This window comes from Acinonyx jubatus, chromosome F2 (assembly GCF_027475565.1).
Source record: "Acinonyx jubatus isolate Ajub_Pintada_27869175 chromosome F2, VMU_Ajub_asm_v1.0, whole genome shotgun sequence".
Taxonomy (NCBI): Eukaryota; Metazoa; Chordata; class Mammalia; order Carnivora; family Felidae; genus Acinonyx; species Acinonyx jubatus.
In genome coordinates, this window is record NC_069394.1 from 69,951,157 (window position 1) to 69,972,104 (window position 20,948).

General features: G+C 40.3%; 1 protein-coding gene across 1 annotated transcript in view; it reads right to left on the minus strand.

Moving 5' to 3' along the window:
• The window catches only part of CLVS1 (clavesin 1), a 171,407-nt gene that overhangs the window by 137,616 nt on the left and 12,843 nt on the right, over window positions 1-20,948 (minus strand). The window lies entirely within an intron of this gene.

The window sequence follows — 20,948 nt, forward strand, 5'->3', positions numbered from 1 at the left end:
GTGGTGCTCGAACCCACAAACCGTGAGATCATGACCTGAGCCAAAGTCGGACGCCCAACTGACTGAGCCACCCAGGTGCCCCAAGCACCCAATAAAACTTGAAAAAATAAAATTTGGGAGTTCAAAGTATGGGAGACTCAATTTTGTTTGGAAGGATGGGTATCTATTGAAAAGATAATTTTTGAACTGAATCTTGAAGAATATTTTAGTTTAGGAGAAGCATAAACAGAAATCTTAGAGGTTTTCTTGGAAAAGAGGCTCCCTAATTTCCTTTGCTGATTTATTGAGCTGAGAAGAGTAGTGCTTCCCAAAGGAACAGGAGTGGGCCAGGGAAGATGGGGACAATTATTCTGACTTCTCAATAGCCCTTTCCTCTGTTTCCAGGAGAAAATAAGAGCTACTCTACTTTGTATTTCAGTCAATAACTAGTTTACTTTATGTTTGCTATTTGATAAGACAAGTTGAGTAAATTCCTCTTTGGGCAGGCTGGCAGAATTTGGTACCACCAGTGGCATTGGGAGTCCCTAAAATGTATTCCTTAAGCAAACTTGCTCCTAGGCACTGACATCAGACACACAGAGATGCTCTGCAGGAGAGAGATATGACCCTCTGATACTGATCACTCCATCTCTCACCCCCCACTTCAGGCTGATGGTCCTTGAAATGCGGATGCAAATTTACAGTAAATGTGCATTTCTTGTTTTTGTTGAAAGATCTTTCAAGGATCCACATGAGGCTCCAAAGGGATCTACTGCATTTCAATTGGCCATGACTTTAAATGAATATTAGAGAAGAACATAACTGTTTCTAGAAATATGAGCAAGCAGAAAAAAAGAATCACCAGATATTTAGGTACACTGAAGAATTTGATCATTCATTAAATACATATTTAATAAGACCTAGTGTGTGCCAGGGACTGTTTTAGGTGCTTGGGATACACCAGAGAACAAAATATAAAAAGATCCTATTCTCACTCTAAGAGTTTATATTCTAATGAAGCTGGAGGAGGATTGAAAGAAGGACAACAATTAAAAGATATATGAAACAAACTAGAAAATAGAAAGTGATAAGTGTACGGACAAAGGAAAATTGAACAGAAACAGGGGAATCTGGTCTCAAGGGTTGGGGAGGGATAACAATGCTGAACTGGATGGTCAGGATAGCCTTTGCTGAGAATAGGAAAGGAGAGAAACTGTCAGAAATATTTCCCTCTTTAAAACAAGAGAAAATATTTTTAAATTTCTCATTTATCCCTTAAAAAACAATCCCAGAGAATACTGTACCTATGAAACTTTAAGAAGTTGCTATGAAAGTGGTCACTTTGGTAAAAGGAATTGCATGGACACAACACGACTGCTTAATAAGAAACAGCAGCAGGATAAGCAACCGTAGCGATATGGGGAATGTTTCATAAGACAAAGAAATACGCTAGTTAGAAAATTTATAGCACACGGTCTGTTCCAAGAAAACAAAATGTCATGATAAGAACTGCTCCTAAGCATAACATGGAGGAATTTTTCAGTATCTGAAAGGAGAATGAGGAAAAGAGAGAATAGGAGAGACTCTTCCAGAAATCTGAAAGAAAAAAACCAAGTCACCCAGCCAAAAAAAAAAAAAAAAATCCACAGTAAAATTAGGTTGTCAGACTACCTAAGTCAAAGTGCTAGAAGGCAAGCTAACAGAATGAGGCCTCTGAGCCTATACCCAGTCGGGCTGTCCCTCACATGTGAAAACAACAAAAGCATGTCCTTGGCTACTTGAGCACGCAGAAGTCTACTATCCAAGGCAGTCTTGTTGAATAAGCCATTGAAAAATCTACGCCAGAACAATGGAGCAAATATAAAAACAAGTCCATAACAGAGCAATCTTGGTGGGACAGGCATTGAGCAGAAAAATGCATAAGATGCAGAGATGAATTTAAATGTTCGTTTTAAATGTGTTTTAAATGGTTATAAAATTGATTACTAAAAGTTACTTTTAAGTGAATTAAACGATCACTTTTATTTGTAAGATAATAGAAGCCAAATGATGGCACCCATAACTACAGAGTTATGGGGAAAAAAAACACTAGGATTAGAATGGTGGAGAGTAAAGGCAAACAGTATTCCGTATCTTATCTTCCATAACAGATACTTTTTAAAATAACAAATTCATTATTTACTGTAAGAGTTAATTTAATACAGGGCTAGCATTATCTTTGAAAAACTCTACGTTAACCGTTATTAAAATCAAAAGCACAATGCTTATCTTCTAAATTATTGCCCCAAAATGCAAATAAAAATAAATTTTATACAGCAAAAATGAACAAACCAGAAACAAACACAAATAAACAGCAAAAATAAAAAGCATTAAACAGTAGCAACACCATAATAGTAACAACACCACAATAATAACTTATAAGAAACACAGCTGAGGAGCACCTGGGTGGCTCAGTCGGCTAAGCACTGACTTTGGCTCAAGTCACCATCTCATATCATGGGTTTGAGCCAGCATAGGGCTGTCTGCTATCAGCATGGAGTCAGCTTCAGGCCCTTTGTCCCCCCATCTTTCTGTCCCTCCCTGGCTCACACGGATATGCTCTCTCTCTCTCTCAAAAATAAATAAACATTAAAAAAAAAAAAGAACCATGGCTGAAACAAAGTAACATAGAAAAACAACTGAGGTAGCCAAAGGCAGAGCAGATCACACAAAGGAAGAGCTATAGAAAAGCATTTTAATATCTGAGAAGTAAAAATAATTTTTTTTAAAAAAGAGCATTATTTTATATGGATAAAAGCTATAATCAATGCTGAAGATACAGTGAATAACATAGTACTTATAGGAAGCAAATCTATAGAGAGACTGATTAAAAAAAATACATTGGAAGAATTTGACCCACTGCTATCAATTTATGACAGAATACCTAAGTAAAAATAAAGATATGAAAGTGGTTGATAAAATAGAGAATAAATTTATCAATCCTTTTAGAATATGCTTGAGACCCAAGAGATTCAAAACTTAAGTAAGGTGAATAAATATTAGATAAATATACAAATATATTATTGTTGTTTATTATATTTATTATTATTATTATACATTAAAAATTCTGCTTAACATGGTAGAATAGATTGCTGCCAGAAAGCAGCAAACCTCTCCTAACCAGACAGCAATGTGGGAGAAGTATAATTTTAAAATGTTAACTCATAGCTGAAATCAAAAGTAAGAAAGGGAAATCTCCAAGGGTCCCAAATGAATCAGGAATCATCAAAGGGATGAGTGGTTGAAGCCTTACGAAGCAACTAACCAGATCTGCCTCTCAGGGGCTAGGGTTTTAATGCTTCCATGATGATGATGAGGCCTTGAGACTAAAACTAGAACTGTCTCCCTGCATAAAACAAACAGCTGGGAAGTGGAGAATCTCAACTGTAACAGGAATAAAGGAAATTCTACCTGCTTATCTTTGAGTATAACAGAGAATGGGACTTTATCAGTTCATGGGGGGTGGGCAGGGGGAGGGCAGTCTCTGTTTTCAGATGATATGATATTATATATATTGAAAACTCCACCAAAAAAATGTTAGAACTAATAAATAAATTCAGTAAATTTGCAGAATACAAAACCCAGTTGCATTTCTACACGCCAACAAACTATCAGAAAGAGAAATTAAGAAAGCAATCCCATTTACAATAGTATCAAAAAGAATAAAATATTTAGGAATAAGTTTAACTATGGAGGTAAAATATTTGTAACTGAAAACTATGAAACACTGATGAAAAAAATTAAAGAAGACTTGAATAATTGGAAAGATAGTCTATATTCATGGATTAGTGTAATCAATATTGTTAAAACATCCACACTACACAAAGCAATATACAGATTCATTGAAATCCCTATGAAATTCCAATGACATTTTCTATAGAAATAGAGAAAACAATCCTAAAATTTGTATGAAACTACAAAAGACTATGAATAGCCAAAGCGATCTTGAGAAAGAAGAACAAACCTGGAGGAATCATAATTCCTGATTTCAAACTATATTACAAAGGTATGGCAATCAAAAACAGATACTTGCATCAGTGGGGCAAAATAGAGAGCCCAGGAACACACTCATGCTTATATTACTAAAAATTAATCTTAGACAACGTACTAAAAATTTACAATGGGGAAAGGACTTCTTTTCAGTAAATGGTGCTGGGAAAATTGGACAGCTACATGCAAAAGGGTGAAAATGGACCCCTATCTTACTTATGCTGCAGACAAAAATCATCCCAAAATGGATTAAAAGCTTGAACATAAGACTTGAAGATGTAAAACTCTAGAAGAAAAGATAGGTAAGCTTCTTGACAATGGTTTCAACAATGTTTGGGGGATCTGACACCAAAGCAGGGCAAAAAAGCAAACATAACAGGGGGATGACATAAATCTAAAAGGCTTCTGCATAGCAAAGGAAACCACCAACAAAATGTAAAGGCAACCTACAAAATGAAAGAAAATATTTGCAAACCACATACACAACAAGGGACTGTTATCCAAAAATATACAAGGAACTCATACAATTCAATAGAAGAAAATAAAAACAAATAATCCAATTAAAATGGGCAAAGAACTTGAATAGATATTTTTCCAAGGAAGATATGCAAATAACCAACAGGTACACAAAGATGCTCAATATCACTAATCAGCAGGGAAATGTAAACAAAAATCATGATGAGCTATTTCAACAGACTTGTTAAGATGTCTATTATCAAAAGAAACGATATAACAAATGCTGTTGACAACGTGGAAAAAAGGGAACCCTGTGGACTGTTGGGAATGTAAATGGGTGCAGCCACTATGGAAAACAGTATGGAGATTCCATAGCAGATTAAAAATAGGACCAACATATGTTCCAGCCCACTTCCGGGTATATGTCCAAAAGAAATGAAATCATTATCCTAAAGAGGTATCTGTGCTTCCATTTCACTGTATCATTATTCACAACAGCCAAGGTTGGAAACAACCTAAGTGTCCATCAACAGATGAATGGATACAGATAATGTGATATATAGATTAGATAGATAGATAGATGATAGATAAATATAGATAGGTAGATTTAGATATTATTCAGCTTTTTAAAAAAAGGAAATTCTGGCATTTGTGACAACATGAATGAACCAGGAGGGCTTTATGCTAAATGAAATAAGCCAGTCAGAGAAAGACAAATACTGCATGGTATCACTTCTATGTGCAATCTGAAAAACAAAAACAAAAACAAAAACAAAATCAAACTCATAGAAACAGACAGTAGAATGGTGGTTGCCAGGAGCTGGGAGTTAGGGCAAATAGGGAAAGGTAGGTAAAGAGTGTAAACTTTCAGTTACAAGATGACTAAGATCTAAGAATCTAATATATAACATGGTGACTATAGCTAATAACACTGTGCTGCATAACTGAAATTTGCTAAGAGAGCAGAACTTAAGTGTTCTCACCAAAACAAGGGAAAATACTTGAGGTGACGGATGTGTTAATAAACTCGCTTGTGGGAATCTTTTCACCATGTATACATAAGCAAATTAAAAAAAGAATTTAAAAAGAAACAAAAATAAATTTATGAGTTGTAAGATTGAAAATCTGAAGGTAAGACTATAAGCTTCTCTGTAAGTTCCCTGAAAGTAGGCACTTTGTTCAATTCTGTGTCCCTGGCATCTAGAAAACATCAGCCCTCTCAAAAACAAAGATTTATTGGGGGCGCCTGGGTGGCTCAGTCGGTTAAGCGTCCGACTTCGCCTCAGGTCTTCATCTCGCGGTCCGTGAGTTCGAGCCCCGCGTTGGGCTCTGTGCTGACAGTTCAGAGCCTGGGGCCTGTTTCAGATTCTGTGTCTCCCTCTCTCTGACCCTCCCCCATTCATGCTCTGTCTCTCTCTGTCTCAAAAATAAATAAACGTTAAAAAAAAATTAAAAGAAAACACAAAGATTTATTGAAAGAATGAATAAAATGAGTGAAATAAAAAAAATATATATCAAATCCCAAGCAGGATTTAAAAATATGCAGATAAGGGGTGCCTGGGTGGCTAAGTCGATTAAATGTCTGACTCTCAGTTTGGGCTCATGTCATAGTCTTACCATTCGTGGGTTCAAGCCCCACCATCAGTGCAGAGCGCACTCGGGATTTCTGTCTCCCTCTCCCTCTGCATCTCTCTCTCTCTCTCTCTCTCAAAAATAAATAATCATTAAAAAAATATACAGATAAAAACACCTAGACACAACTATAGAACATCATAGACCAAGAGAGATGTTAAAGCCATCAGAAAGGAAAAACAGATTACCTGTGAAGGAATGTCAATTAGACTGACAACACACTTTTTTTTAAAACAATCAGAATGCAATTAATTAATACCTTCAAAGTGTTGAGGGAAAATAACTTTTAATCTAGAGCTATATGCCCAGCTAAATTATTATTGGAGAATAACGAAGAAATAACATTTCAAACATACAAAGGTTATTAAGAAAGTTTACTAGCCACAGTCCCCTCGCTTCAGCAAGAAGGAAACAATTCACAAAGAAAAACAGGGTGTAAGATTCAAAAGTGAATAAAGAAATTGTTAAAACCGTTTGGTAGATTTCAATAGGTATTAATTACAAGTAATAACAGTGACAATAACAATGCGGTTGAATACATGGGAGGACCGAAACAATAAACAGCAGTGGTTTTAAAAATGGAGAAGTTCAGAAAGACATTGTTCTTTCTTCTCTTATTCTGAGTGAGAAACGGAGAGATTGACTGACTTTGGACTTTTTAGCAAAATCTACTAGTAAAACGTCCATAGTAAAATTTAGAAAATAATGTGTAACATAATAGAAACAGATAACTTCCAAACCCAAAGGGCAAAAATGAGGAAAAGCATGAAACACTAAAACTTGATTAGATCCAACATAAAGCATTGCTCAGCGATAGTGGGCTAATAAGGCATTGCACTGTGAGGCAAGGGGATGTGGGGTTCTCATGGACAGCTGATGGGTGGAGACTTGAACATGGTTTCTAGAAAGCAATTTAACTGTATGTACCAAGAGCCATAAAAGTGTTCATTGTTTATTAATTCAACTTCCTGGAATTTATCCTAAGGGAAAGAAAGTAAAGATGTGGAAAAATATTTATATAGAGAGATATTCATTATACTGTTATTTATACTTGCCAAAAATTGAAATTGAAAGATCTAAATGGCACTAATTGAGTCATTCATTGAGTGTTAAACTATTCAGTCATTATTTTGTGCCCAATGCAGATTTAGTAAACTAATAAAGTAACCACGATATAAACTTAAGTGAAAAAAAAAAAAAGCAGAATAATAAAAAGTAGTTGACATCTACTGAGTGCTAAGTATGGGTCAGTCATTTTTCTGAGTTTTTGCTTATATTAACTCCTTTAATTCTCATTATTACACTTGGAGGTTGAGACTATTATTATCATCATTTAATAGGTGAGGAAACTGAGGCACAGAGTGTTTAATTTGACCAGGCTCAAGCAGGTAGGAAGTGGGAGAGCTCTGACTCATACCCAGATAATCTGGCCATAGTGCTTGAGCTCTTTCCCACTGTGCTGTCCCATGTAGATATATAAAGTTATGCACAGTATAAGCCCAACCATGTGTGTGTCTGCATGCAAAATATACCTCAATTTTCAATGTAAATGGCAGTAGCTAAGTGGAGGGATTATGAATAATTTTTAATGTCCCAACACTTCCTCCATTTTCATGGTTTTCTTCAATAAGAAAGCTGACTCTTACAATCACACAACCCTTCATGTAAAAGATAGAGCCATCAACCCATTTGACAACCATTCTATGATACTATCCTAGTAGGATGTTTGCCTCCCCAGTATATCATGGAATTGTATTCACAGCTAAACTAGTAGAAGGATAATTTAATGTGGTGGTCCTTAAACTTCCTTGGGTTGTGAACCTCTTGAGAATCTGGTGGAAGCTGGGTCCCTTCTCCACCAAATACATGTGTCTAAAATTTCAGGCCATTCACATATTCCCAGTAGCCAATTGTAGACCCAAAGCCTCTGCCCTCTTAAGAGTGACCCGAGTTAAGGTGCTTCACTTATCAGCAGCTTTCCCTACCTAGCCCACTGCAAAGAACAAGAAAGAAAGCATCTCCCACGTTTCTATCCCTGACTAAGGTGTTTTTGACCTGATGATCATTGCCAATGTCCCTACCCCTGTCCCTACACCTGGGTGACTGGGTACTTAGGGGACAAAAACAGTAGAGATTCAAATATATCCATATAAAAATTATGGCCATGGTGATGGGGCCAGGGTCTTATGACGTATAAGAAGAGAATAGTAGTTCAGATGAGGGGCTGAAGGGTATGGGCTCCATGACAGTGCTGTGTGGATCACCACCGGCTTAGAGTAGGTATGGAGAGAAGACAAGGCATATAACAAGATATAAGCAGAAAGATAAGCTACTTTATTTTTCCCACTATCTTCTTGATGAGAGACAAAGTCATATTTAATAGCGAGAAAAGTCGAAAAATGAAAATACAAAGGCTAAAGAAGAAAGCAAATACAAAGGATAGTGCCCACTTTGGTAAAAATGGGCCTTAGTACAAGTATAAATGAAGATATAGGTCCTTTCCTGTTAGGCTGAGGGAAGTATTATAGAGAAGAAGGATACATAAGTCAGGGAGGCATGTTGTATGTGAATCCAAGGTTAGAGAAACCTTGGAAGAAAAATTGCTCAGGTTTTCAATTTTGCACAGTTCCAGAGAGATGCTGCAATGGAAGATGCTTCATGCCCTGCCTGCTGGTGCATTAGGCAGAACTGTATTTCTGAGCACACAAATGAGATGTTATAAAATTCATGCCCTGCTACAGCTCATTTGCCTGATTCCTTGGGACTCCCCAAAGATCCTCACCCAAAGCATATAATTCAACAAGCTCAGTTTTCTTGCTTCCAAGCCCACAGAAACTTAGGAGAGTAAGCCTACTAATAGTAATCAGCAAAGAGCTAAGAGGAGAAAGAAGTACCAAAAAAAAAAACAAAAAAAAAGGAAGTACACAGAGCATGGCACAATGGGCCATGTAGCAGGAAGGCAAAGCCTGTATGCATCCAGAATCCCCATTCTACTAGCTATTTCCTAGCCCAGGGTACAATAATCCATATGCCTCGTAGTTACCATTTGTCATGAAGTGTTAAGTTATATTTAACAAGATAGGGAGTATACAATGCATTCTAAGGTTGGTTGGTTGGTTGGTTTTTTTAGCCAGAACTGAATAAAATAAAACTTTAAAATTGGCCCTTAAAAAGCAGCCCTCAACTATTTGAAGACTTAACGTCACTGGGATACCCTCTTCCCTTGCAAAGATATAAGGTAAATGAGGCATTGCAGTATTATTCTGGGAGATGAGTAATAGCAGACTGAAATGTTCCACCCATGGTGGTGCAATTCACTAATTAATATGCATGCTATAAAATTATAGGATGGATTAACTCATCAGAAACTCAGGAGAAAATGAGTGATGAACAAACTCCACACAAACCCGTTAGCATGAGGAGACCCTGAGTAGAAATAAAGAGTCGTTCACTGAGAAGGAGGCAGGGAATCAGGTTCCGCTTCCTGACCTCTATACAGAAGGTAGCGCCCTGGACAGTGAAGGTTTCCATATGTAAAGTATTTTCTTAATTTTGTCTTATGCACGATGACACAGATAGAATATAGAATTTGAGAGATGAGAGAAAATGATGGTCGTCGTGTACTCCACGTCATTATTAGACAGTTGGTACCTGAGCTCAAGTCACACAGTGGATGGAGCCACTGTGGAATCCACAATATTGGCTCCGATTCTGGGCCTGGGTTGCTCCTGATGCTTCTAAAACACTCAGTCTCCCTTATGTCATGCTGAGAATCCCTGGGCAAGGGGTAGACAGAGCACCCGAGTCTTTTCCTCCCTCCTTCTCAAGCTCAGCTGCACCCAACTCCAGTCCCTCAACAAGATTATTGTCATTGGGAAGAGTCTAGAAAGAGCCTCTGTGTCTGGGCTTTCCATTGTTCCAAATTTCTCCCCAAAAGTCAGTTGAGGGGACTCCATTGAGCCCTACTCTCTACCTATGGCTACAAAAAAGGAAAAAAATAAAACCAAAAAACCAAAAAAAAAAAAACCAAAAAACCCAAAAAACAAAAAACCAGCATTGTGCCTCCAGGAGCTTCCCCAAAGCATGAAAAAGTGTGCAGCAAAGATTAGTGTGACAGGCATTCAGGGAAGAACAAAGGAAAGATCAGTGCTGCCCCAGCCAGGGACAAAGCTTCTTAGCATGAATATGAGCTTTGAAAGATGAGTAGGACTTGGTTTGTTCTTAAACTTAAAGCCCAAGTTCCTTACGGCAAGCAAGGATAATTCCTGGCCTCAGCCTACCTCCTCAGCCTCATTTCTCCTCATGTGAACCCTTACATTCTATGCTCAATGCAACCATCTGAAGCTCTCCCAGCGGGGCAGACTCTCTCACCCTGGATCCCTGCAGAGTGTGTTCTTTTTGTCTCAAACAGCCTCCCTCAAGTTCCCTTCCTTCGACCTGTTTAATCTTACTTCTCCTTCGACTCAGATAATGCCTCTGCAATGCCTCTTCTCTGTGCTCCTGGAGGGCCCATGCTCCCCTCATTAGAGGAATAGAGACTGAGTAGGAGGAAGTACATAAGCAAAGGTTGGGAAGGGCTGGGCTGAACCTGGGAGGAGGAGGGGAGGGGAGGGAGATCCGTTTGACTCAAGCAGAGGATATTCTTTGGATATGGAAAGTGATGCCAAATTCTTAAGGTTTTGTTTGGCACAATGTGTGGCGAAGGGACTGAATCAACTTTATTAAGGAGCCATTAAAGACTCCAAGCAGGGATTTTACAACAAATTGTGAGCAGAGATTCAGTGACACATTCCCCAAGAGCAGACCCAAGAGGCATCATGAAGAAAGGGAAAGAGAAATATTTGGGATCGAACCATTAGCCAGCCTTGTGATTTTGTCCAGATTAAATAGCTTCTATTTAAAATAAGAATAATTGGGGTGCCTGGGTGGCTCCGTCGGTTACGCGCCCGACTTCAGCTCAGGTCATGATCTCATGGTTTGAGAGTTCAAGCCCTGCGTTCGGCTCTGTGCTGACAGCTCAGAGCCTGAAGCTGGCTTCAGATTCTCTCTCTCTCTCTCTCTCTCACACACACACACACACATACGCACGCACACACAAATAAATAAACATAAAAAATATTTTTAAAATAAGAATAATAATATCTCCTTCATAAATTGTTGTGAGGATTAAATTAATAGTGCAGCATAAGGAGGTGCTTGAAGCCTGGGAGCGTTACTAATATGAACATTGTCTATTCCAGAAAGGCACTGGGTGCTATCTGTGGGAGTGCCATATTTGAAATTAATCCAGCAGGGACAACTGGAGATAGGGAAGAATTAGAGGCAAGGAGAAGAGAAAAATGACGAGGAACAGAAAGAGAATGTGCAAAGAAAAAACAACACATCACTTTAAAGCCTTCACACAAAATTTACCCTCTCTTTATTTTCCTGTCCAATGTTACATTTTGCAGTATAGTAGCAATAACTTCTACTGCTTTATAGTACACTCACAATAAATGGCTTCTGAGCCTGATTTACAACCTCAGGGAAGCGCAGGCATTTAATCATTCCAGCAGCTGCTTAAGGATCTGTATATCACCGCTCAGGAGCGATTACCTAGGAACCATATTTAAAGGGCAGGAGAGCTGGTGGCTTCCTAAAGAGCTGAGTTTCGGGGCTCAGGGATTGGGGGATTGAAGTCTGGGCAGATGCCAAGGGGCTTCCTTCTACAGTATCCTCCTTGTAAAAGGGATCAGAAGATGCTTCCTGGTTTATTGAGAACTGGGGAAAGCAGTTAGTCACCCAGAAGAGCTTCGCGTTGTACAGGAAAAGGTCCCATCTCTTGCGATATACTCTTTCAAGAAGTCAGCTATGCTCATGAGAAAATCAACAGTGAACACAGCATAGAGGCAACATCATGCTTAAAACTTGCCCTTTCTCCGTGCCCTCCTTTACTGACACTGGCCTTTACAAGAACAGACGCAGGGCATGCCCCCATAGCAGCATGATTTCAAGTCAAGTAATTGAGAGCAAGCTCACGGTGCTGGCTGCTTTATCCAGGCCATGCGCTGAGGAGCAGGAAGTTATTCTTAGGCCCTTAGATTTCTAGCCATTGGAGGACAGTTTTTTATCTACAAGGTAATGAGGGTCGTGTCTTTGAAACTCCTGGGCTTTTAAGTGTGAGTTTGGGAAGAACGGCTGGCCTGGAAAGATATGCTGTCAATAAAAGCTTGCTTTCCTGGTCCCTGTAGCCCCTTCTCACTGCAAAGCTGCCCTGCTTTTGTAACATGTTGCGGGAGCCATAAGACATCTGCCATGTCTCGGAGGGCCAGCCACCCAGTTAGGCAGGGGCATACGCTGCTACGTTATCTCAGAACAAAGACCCTGTTCAAGCCCTGTGGGAGATGGCTTCTAACAGGCAAGCTTCCAAGGGCCTGAACGCAATCGAAAGGGGATGGAGACTGCGGGCAGAAAGCAGCTGAGCCCTGGACCAAGTGGAATGGTCATGGAAATGCTGGAGAATGTCTGATAAGGAGTTTTGTGGAGGATGAAGGGGATTTAAAAGAAATATTTGAAGAACCGTTTGGCTGACCCACATGACAAGCCATATACTCGTCCAGCAGGGCGAGGAAGCAACATAAACTCTCCCAACTCCATCCTCTCATCAATCACCAGCTTTTTAGGAGCACATAACAGAGATATAGTCTATTTTATAACAGCTTTTAACAGAATAAGGAATCATATCTTGGGCATTTTAGACTCTGGATTAGATAGAGAGATAAAAGTGGAAAAACCACTTGGATTACAGTTAAGAAAGGAAATAAATGGCTCCCTATGTGCCAGACCCCTTACTGATCTAGCAACTTACTTAATCCTCAGAGCCCTGCAAAGTACATGTGATCATTACCAGACAAAGAGGAAACTACGCGTTAGAAGAATTACATATGGCACCAGGGTCACTAGCAGGCTGCAGAGCTGGGGTTCTGTGAGCCAATTGAAAGTCCGTGTGGATACTTGTTTTAATGCAAGGTATGGGGAGGGCCTCCAATCACTATCTTAAGTCAGGCTCATATTGACACCCCTTTTGGTAACATATTCCAAGGAATAACCAGATTCCTTTGGGGAGCTGGAATTAAAAAAAAAAAAAAAGATACTCAAAGTTGTCATCACTGTTACCATTGTCAAATAATTAGGGCTAAATAATTAGTGGATAAGATTTTCAACACTTAATTTGCCTAGATTTTGTGAGATTGGAATCTGTGGCAACAGGATTTGCCTATTGAGCTATGCCATCCTTTTCAAGTTGTCTGAGACCTTGAAGTGACTGGTGTTAGCTTGCTTGCTTACTGAGACCTCACTGGGAACCGCCCCCCGAATGTCTGACTTAGTGGCCCCCAAGTATGGCAAATGAATGAGGTTTGAGATCCTGCTTGTTTTCGCCACTTACCACCTAAGCTGTGTGGCCTGGGATAGGTTACCTAACCTCGCTGATCCTTAATTTCATCATCTGCGAAATATGGATATTAATAGTGCCTATGTAACAGCACGACTGTCTGCCACATGGTAAACACTTGGTAAGCAAGTTTGATTTTGTGGCTGTAATAACTCCCCTCTGTTCATTTTTGCTCATTTCCAAGCTCATAACAATTGAAAAGCTGATCACAACCAGAGCAATTCCAGGAACGTATCTGTAGGAAGAACAGACAGTGAATATTTTTCTTGAGCTGCTCTCAAGAGGCTTTGGGATCTGGGGAGGAGGGTGACTTCCTGGCCCTGGTGAGAAACATAAAACCCACTTGGCCTGCCCCATCTCCTCTCACCTCACCAATACTCGGCATGGATACATTAGAAATTTGTCCCCTTTTGTGCCACAAGTTCTTATACTGAGCACAGTCAAACTGAAAGAGGCGTAGACCCCCTGCTACTTATAAAAAGCTCTTTTATGCTCTTCCAAAAGCTAAAGGTGAACCTCAATCAACTGGCTTATTTATAGTTTGAAGAGTTATATCCCTCCTACTGCCTCAGGGTTTTAATCAGAAGAAAGAACCTACTTACTGTTCATCTCCCACTGCCAAATCACACCACAGAGCTGTAGGACATTTGCCACGTCAGCCCTTTGGAGGTTGCCACAGGTCAGCAATAAGCAGTGACGTTTGAAGGAGCTTCTATCTCCAGCATATCCATCAAATAAATTACTGCCTGGCATCAGGGGACGAGGAGCGGCTGAACACCTTCCCAGAACAAAACAGTGAGTGGAAAAGCACCTGTCCCTAAGAACAGACAGATGCCAGGTTGTTTTCTACATGATAAAGTAAATATGACAGCGTCCTTGCTTTCAGACTTGGGAAGGCGAGAAGGTCAAGCACCTTACTAACATTCATCTTCCTGTCATTTAATGCTTAGAGGGACTCAGGGGAAACTGGTGTGAGGAGCCATTCTGGGAGCGGGAGCTCAGAACAGGAGTGCTTCCTGTGGGCCCTCAGGAACCCGCACAGGGCTGGACCACTGCAGTAGTTCAGGATGTTTACCGAGTACATGAAGGAATGAACGAGCCTTGGATTCATCCCATGGAAGAACGACAACTCTTGTCTATTGGTCAGCACCCCAACTGCTTTTGTATTTGCTCAATCTGAAGTGGTAAGTCCTTCTCCACTTCCTTTCCCTCATATTAGGGACTAGGCAGGCCCTTGACATTGAGCCTCCAGAATCATCTCAACTTCTGGTGCTCCCAGCCTCTAAAGCACGTTCCTCACCTTTGGAGCCCCATTAGAACGCATGCACAAGGAATGGCTTTATTGTTTACCCTGAACCTCCCAGTGTCTCTTGGCTAGAAGAGGGAACTGAGGAGAAGTTGTGAAACACCTTGAATTTGGGCCCTGGAGCCACACTGTAGTAACATACGAGTAACACTTAATAACATACGAGTGATTCAGATTTTGATTGTAAGAGGCTCTGGAAACTTTTGAGGTCAGAGTAGAAATGAGGCCACAGCTAAGGCTTAGCAGAAAAGCACAGCCTTTATGTTCAGACAAAACAGGGAAGAATTCTGTCTCTGTTATATATTATCTATACACCATATAGATCCTTGTGGGTCTGTGGAAAGGATTAGGGAAAAAAATGTGTGTGTATATATATATATATATATATATATATTATATATATATATATACAGACACATAAGTATATATATATACATATATATACATATATATGTATATATATATATATATACACATATACTTAATGTATAACTTGGTATAAATAATAACTTGGCATAAAGGTGCTTAACAAATGGTAGTTATTGACATTGGTGTTAGGACATTTCTAGACACTCTCCATCAGGGGTTCTCAAAGTGGACACCAGCCCCCCTAAGGGCTTTAGAAACATGAAGGTAACCTTTTCAGTTGCCACAGTGCCTGGGAGAGGGGATACAAAACATTCCACAATGCTCGACAGCCCTATGCGTTAAGAACTGAGCAGCTCTGAATGGCCATTGTGCTCCTTTTGAGAATCACTGCCACTAACGTGCTGATCCTGTCCACTGTGACTCACTGCACTCATCTACACACGTACCCACCTCCAGGAAATCCACTTACAGACTTTCAGAAGCTCTGTGCATGTTTTGGAATAACTAGTCACTCAGGGGCTGAACAATTGGCTCCAGATGTCTCTGGAGCTTGGAATTACAAGCTTTGAGTCTAAGTTTTTCCATTGATGAATCATTCAGTTCCTTGGTTAGAAAGGATCTTCTCCTCCTCCGATCTCTTGTCATCTGTCCCTTAGTGGTACTAAAACTCCCCAAATGGTTAATGAGCATTAAATCAGAAAACATACACGGAAACGCTTGGGAATCATAAGGTTCTGTGCAGCTGTATAGTATACAGATATTCAGTATTATGTGCTGTAATACAATTGACTAGGAGCCAACTTAAGGCTTTTCTCTTGTGAAATCTGATTGGCCTGAGCAGTGCTTTGCCAAGACATATTGGGAGCCTGAGGCACAAGGAAAAATTAATGATCTCATCCTTCCTTCTTTTAAATTTTGACATTTTGTTCATCATGGATTTTTTGGCATTAATTTTGATTTTAAAATATTTTCTGACAGGGGCACCTGGGTGGCTCAGTCAGTTAAGCGTCCAACTGTTGATTTCTGCTCAGGTCATGATCTCACAGCAGTGAGATCAAGCCCTGCGTTGGGCTCCGTGCTGGAATGGAGCCTGCTTAACATTTTCTCTCCCTCTCCTTCTGCCCCTCCCCAGCTCATGCTCTCTTTTTCTCTAAATAAATAAATAAATAAATACATAAATAAATATTAGAACTATAAAAATATTTTATGACAAAATTATTTATTTTGATCACTGAGTGCTTTAGTGCCCCCCTTAAATGTTACACCCCAGGCAAATGGCCCCATCCCTCACCCTCATGCTGGCCCTGGGTCTGAGGTCTCAGCTCAGATTCCCTAATCTTCCATCCAGTTGGTTGTGCTTTGATCCAAACCTTCAGCCCTTGTTATGTACGGTGGGGAAAGACAGTCTACAAGATTCATTGCCTTCTTACAATAACTCTATAAGCATGAAGGTAGTAATGAAATGGTCCATTAGCCCCCTTTTTGCTCTACTCAATTACCCTAACTTAGCTCTTCCTTCAGGTGCCCCAGCTTCCTGAAAGGACCAACTAATTTTCAACCTGTTTGCGGATTTCTGAGTGTTCTTAATTTTGAGAAATAAACAATACACTGACAAAAGAAGGTCAAGTGTCATTTATATATTATGATTGGCATTGCATTTCCAATTGCTTTTCCCTGGGGACCAGCTGGTTTACACATGGATATTATGGTAGTTTATCATGGGGCTTTTATTATCTGGACCTTCCTTCCCAAATATCTTTCTCATAGCCTGAGAATGTAATAAACAACAATAGAGAGGGGCACTAAGACCAGGTCATTTCTCAGAGCCTCGCAGTCATGACTGAGCTTCCCTAAAGCACTTTGGAGCATGGTGGCTTGGGGACTCAACTGCATCCTTTATACCTTTCCAGGTGGAGGAAAGTTAGTAATGGTTCAAATCCTGCTATTTGGATTTGGAAAGTACATCTTGTGACCCAGTAGCCTAGATATTTGCTAGACTGGAATTTTTCTTTTTTTCTTAAGAAACAACTGCCATTTGTGGAACACCAACTAATGTTAATCTATGATCATCATCAGCCCCACTTTACAGGTGAGAAACAGTGTAATAAGAATTTAAGCAACTTGCTCAGAATCACATGGCTGATTAGGAGACAGTTGGGATATGAAGCCAGCTGTCTGGCTTCGGAGTTTCTGAGTGCATTTAATCACTGTTCTATTCCACATCTTGGACACCATCAAGCAGGGCAATTGGGGTTAATCCTTGCAACAGCTCCACATGCCAGATATTATACCCATTTCCACTTGATGAATGGAGACTCCAGAAAGTAAAATAACTTGACCAAACTTAACTCCTTTGTAGCTGAGTAAAATCCAAGAAAACCAGACATGCTCCTTTATGATCACATTTCCCTCTGTAGGAAGGGCATTCACGGGCAAATCAGGCTGTATGACCAGGTACGAGTATGCAGCCCAGAAAGAAACAAGAAATGGATTTCCTTTTTATCAGATCTTAAGGGGGAAACAGAGTCTAGGTGAGACAGATCAAAAGGCTCATTGAGCAGTGGTGCCCCCCCAGGTCTCCATTACTTACCAAGCAGGTGGGCTGAAAGGTGACCTCTGATGACCCAGAAAGGGCCAGCTTCATTTTATGAATAAATATGTGAGTGCTGATTTCATCTAATTCATCTCACTTCGGCCTGGTAGCCTCAGAAAATACAGAAACCACAAAGCTCTCTGCTGAGGCCTGATTTCTGGAGGAGGCCAGTGTGTGTTCCAGGAGCCCAGCGCCCCCGCACTCCAGCTGACACCCTCACCCAGGCCCAGGGAGCCCCGCCTCTGGAGGACAGCGCTTCCTACCGGTCACCTTTCTGCGCTTTTGTTTGTGGCATCTGGGTTTAGATGAATGAGATTTACACGGTTTTAATAAATATTAATAACCATCTTAATCTCAGCAAACCTTTCACAGGAGATATTCAAATCACTTCCCAGTCATCTTAGGGACCCAATGAGAGTGAAGTAATCATTTTGCAAAGCTGTGCCAACCCTTCCGGGCCTTTTGGGCCTCATTTAATCTGGGTCTGTGCGACAGGGAATGTGTCCGGGGAGAAAACAAAGAAGTACTTAGGATGGCCATACAGGCAGACCGCACCCACTGGCCCACTTTCATTCTCGAGTGTTGTACTCCTGTCTCTATCTGTATTTATCTACTCTCTGTGCTCCGTTCTTTTTGTAGTGGGATGTTTGATAATATTAACAATAATACCAGAAGCTCATATTTGTTGAGTGCTTACCATGTGCCAAACAACGAGCTGTGTTCCTTAAGTGCATCTTTCATTTGGTCGTCCCAACTATATTATTAGCTAGACGTCCCCACCTTACAGATGAGAAAACAGTCTCAGAGAGGTTGTTTGTCCGAGGTCATATAAGCAATAAAGCACATGTCACTTGCCGGGTTCCAACTGAGGTTTGTTTGTTTCTAATGATCTTTGGTTGTCACTGGGATAGCCTGATCATTTACCTTCCTGTTGAAACCAAAATATTTGGAACAAATGGTATTGTAGAGTTTGGAAAAAAAAAATCGTCTCAAGTAGACTCAGCCTTTGTAGGCTAGGGGCGAGGGTGGGAGGGAAAAAAGAGAGAGAGGTTACTTCAAAAAGCCTAGTGAATTAGGAAGCTATAAAGTGAATTTTAAAATCCCTATCCATCCATCCATAGGATCAGGCTGAATGAACTCCACGTTCATGAGCCATTAGAGCTGAAGGTGTCTCAGGGATTACCTAACTTGAGCTTCTTATTTTACACTTGAGGAAACTGAGGAACAGAGAAGTGAAGTAACTTGTTCAAGGTTATTGTGGTCATAAACATTTGGATTATTCTCTTGGAGACTCGTTTCTTTTTACTATTATTATTTGTTATTATTTCTTAACACATTTTGTGATATACATGGGCTGAATGCTAATACAAAATAAGATATTTTGCTCTGATGTATTTTTATGGATAAATCACTACTTAGCATCTAAACAGATGGAAGTTCTAGAATACTTACAACAACTAAGAACAAACGAAGTCAGCACGATTATTCTCCAGAATCATCAAAATTGTCCTGTTCCAAAATTCAACATGTTAACATGCCATTCTCAAAAGGATGGCTGTTTTCTCTGGTATAAGACGGATGCCCTGTGTTGATGGTTTGTGTGTCTCAGAAGGAATTCTCTGATGGCAGATGGGAGTTAGCTGTTCGTATGCTTGCACACTGAAGGACATTGGATTGCACAGTGGACTCTTTTCTGGCAGGGACCTTGTGTTAACAGAGCAGAAACGTAGAGAGGCATTCTCGCCTGGATGCAGAGCTGACCAAACTCTAGACTCATAGAGTTAAGACACTGAAATACCTTTTCAGGATTAAGTTGTGCTATCACAATTTATCAACCAGAAAATAGCCAGTGATTACTTAGTTTACAATATTATCATTTTTAAGAGGAGGAGGAATGATAGGAAGTAATAAAGGGCCACCCTACAAATTCCTTTTAATTATACTGGGGAGGAATTATTTGGTTTATTTTGAAAGTCAAACCTGCGTCTCCCCAGCTACCATAAAAATTTCAACGATTATACCTCTGTGAAAACTAAAGCCACAGGTGAATTTTTGGAGAGTGATACATGCATTCTTTCTCATTCAACATTTGTTGGATAGTGTGCCCTGTGCCAAAAAGATATGAAAGACACGAAACAGGCAGTTTCCTGACCTCGTGGAACTTGCAGGCTTGGGTGGAGAGGTAAGAAAGGGTATACAAGTAAACACACGATTGTAGTAACACCGGGTTGAGACAACTCGTTCTCCAGTCAGACTGCTGGGGGGTCCACTCCCCATTTCACTGGTTCTGTGACATTGAGCGAGCTACTTAATTTCTCAAAGTCTTGTGTCACCAAATGTGAACTAGGGATAATAATAATACCTTTTGTGGAAAGTTCTCATGGGGTTAAATGAGACAATATACATAAATGCTTAACAGCGTATGAGGTAAGTATTCCAAAATAATAGCTGTACTAACAGTGGTTCTTACACTCCTCTTGCAAATAGGTTGATGGAAATATGAACAAAAGAAGGGCACTTAACTAAAAAGGGTTGGGGCTGGCAGTAGATGAAGACTATAGAGTGAAGAAGCAGGAAGATGAGTATAAATGGTAGGGCAGATTGGGTCCAGGGTGGTTGGAACTGGGATAAGAAGTGGTGGTTCTCTCCTTTAGGTGCTTGTGGAGGCAAGTCCAAAGGCTTGGAGGCATGGTAAAACCTCAGCCATTCAAAGCAAGGCTTATACTTCCTTCCAGCTGGACCAGAGACCGCAAAGGCCAGAGGATGAAGTACAGCAGGAGACAGGAGATGTACAAGATGGATTGCAAAGGACCTGACTTTACCTTGAAGGCTTCGCAGGTCATGGAAGAATTTTCATCAGCAGAGCGACATCACAGAATTTTGGAAGGGTCACTCCAGCTACAGTATGGACTAGAATGGCTCGAGAAAGATTAGATCTGAGGCAGGGGTGCCCGTGACAAGTCTGTTGCAGAAACTCAAGGGACAAATGAAGAGAACCTAAACCAAGGCAGTGACAAGGGGAGCAAAGAGAAGTGACGAGATTTGAGACTTTTCAGAAGAAAGGCGTGGGCCTTGGCAATTAATCGGATGTGAGGAGCAAAGGCAAGAAGCAGTCACGGACGACACCCGGATTTCTGGGTGGGGAGACTGGA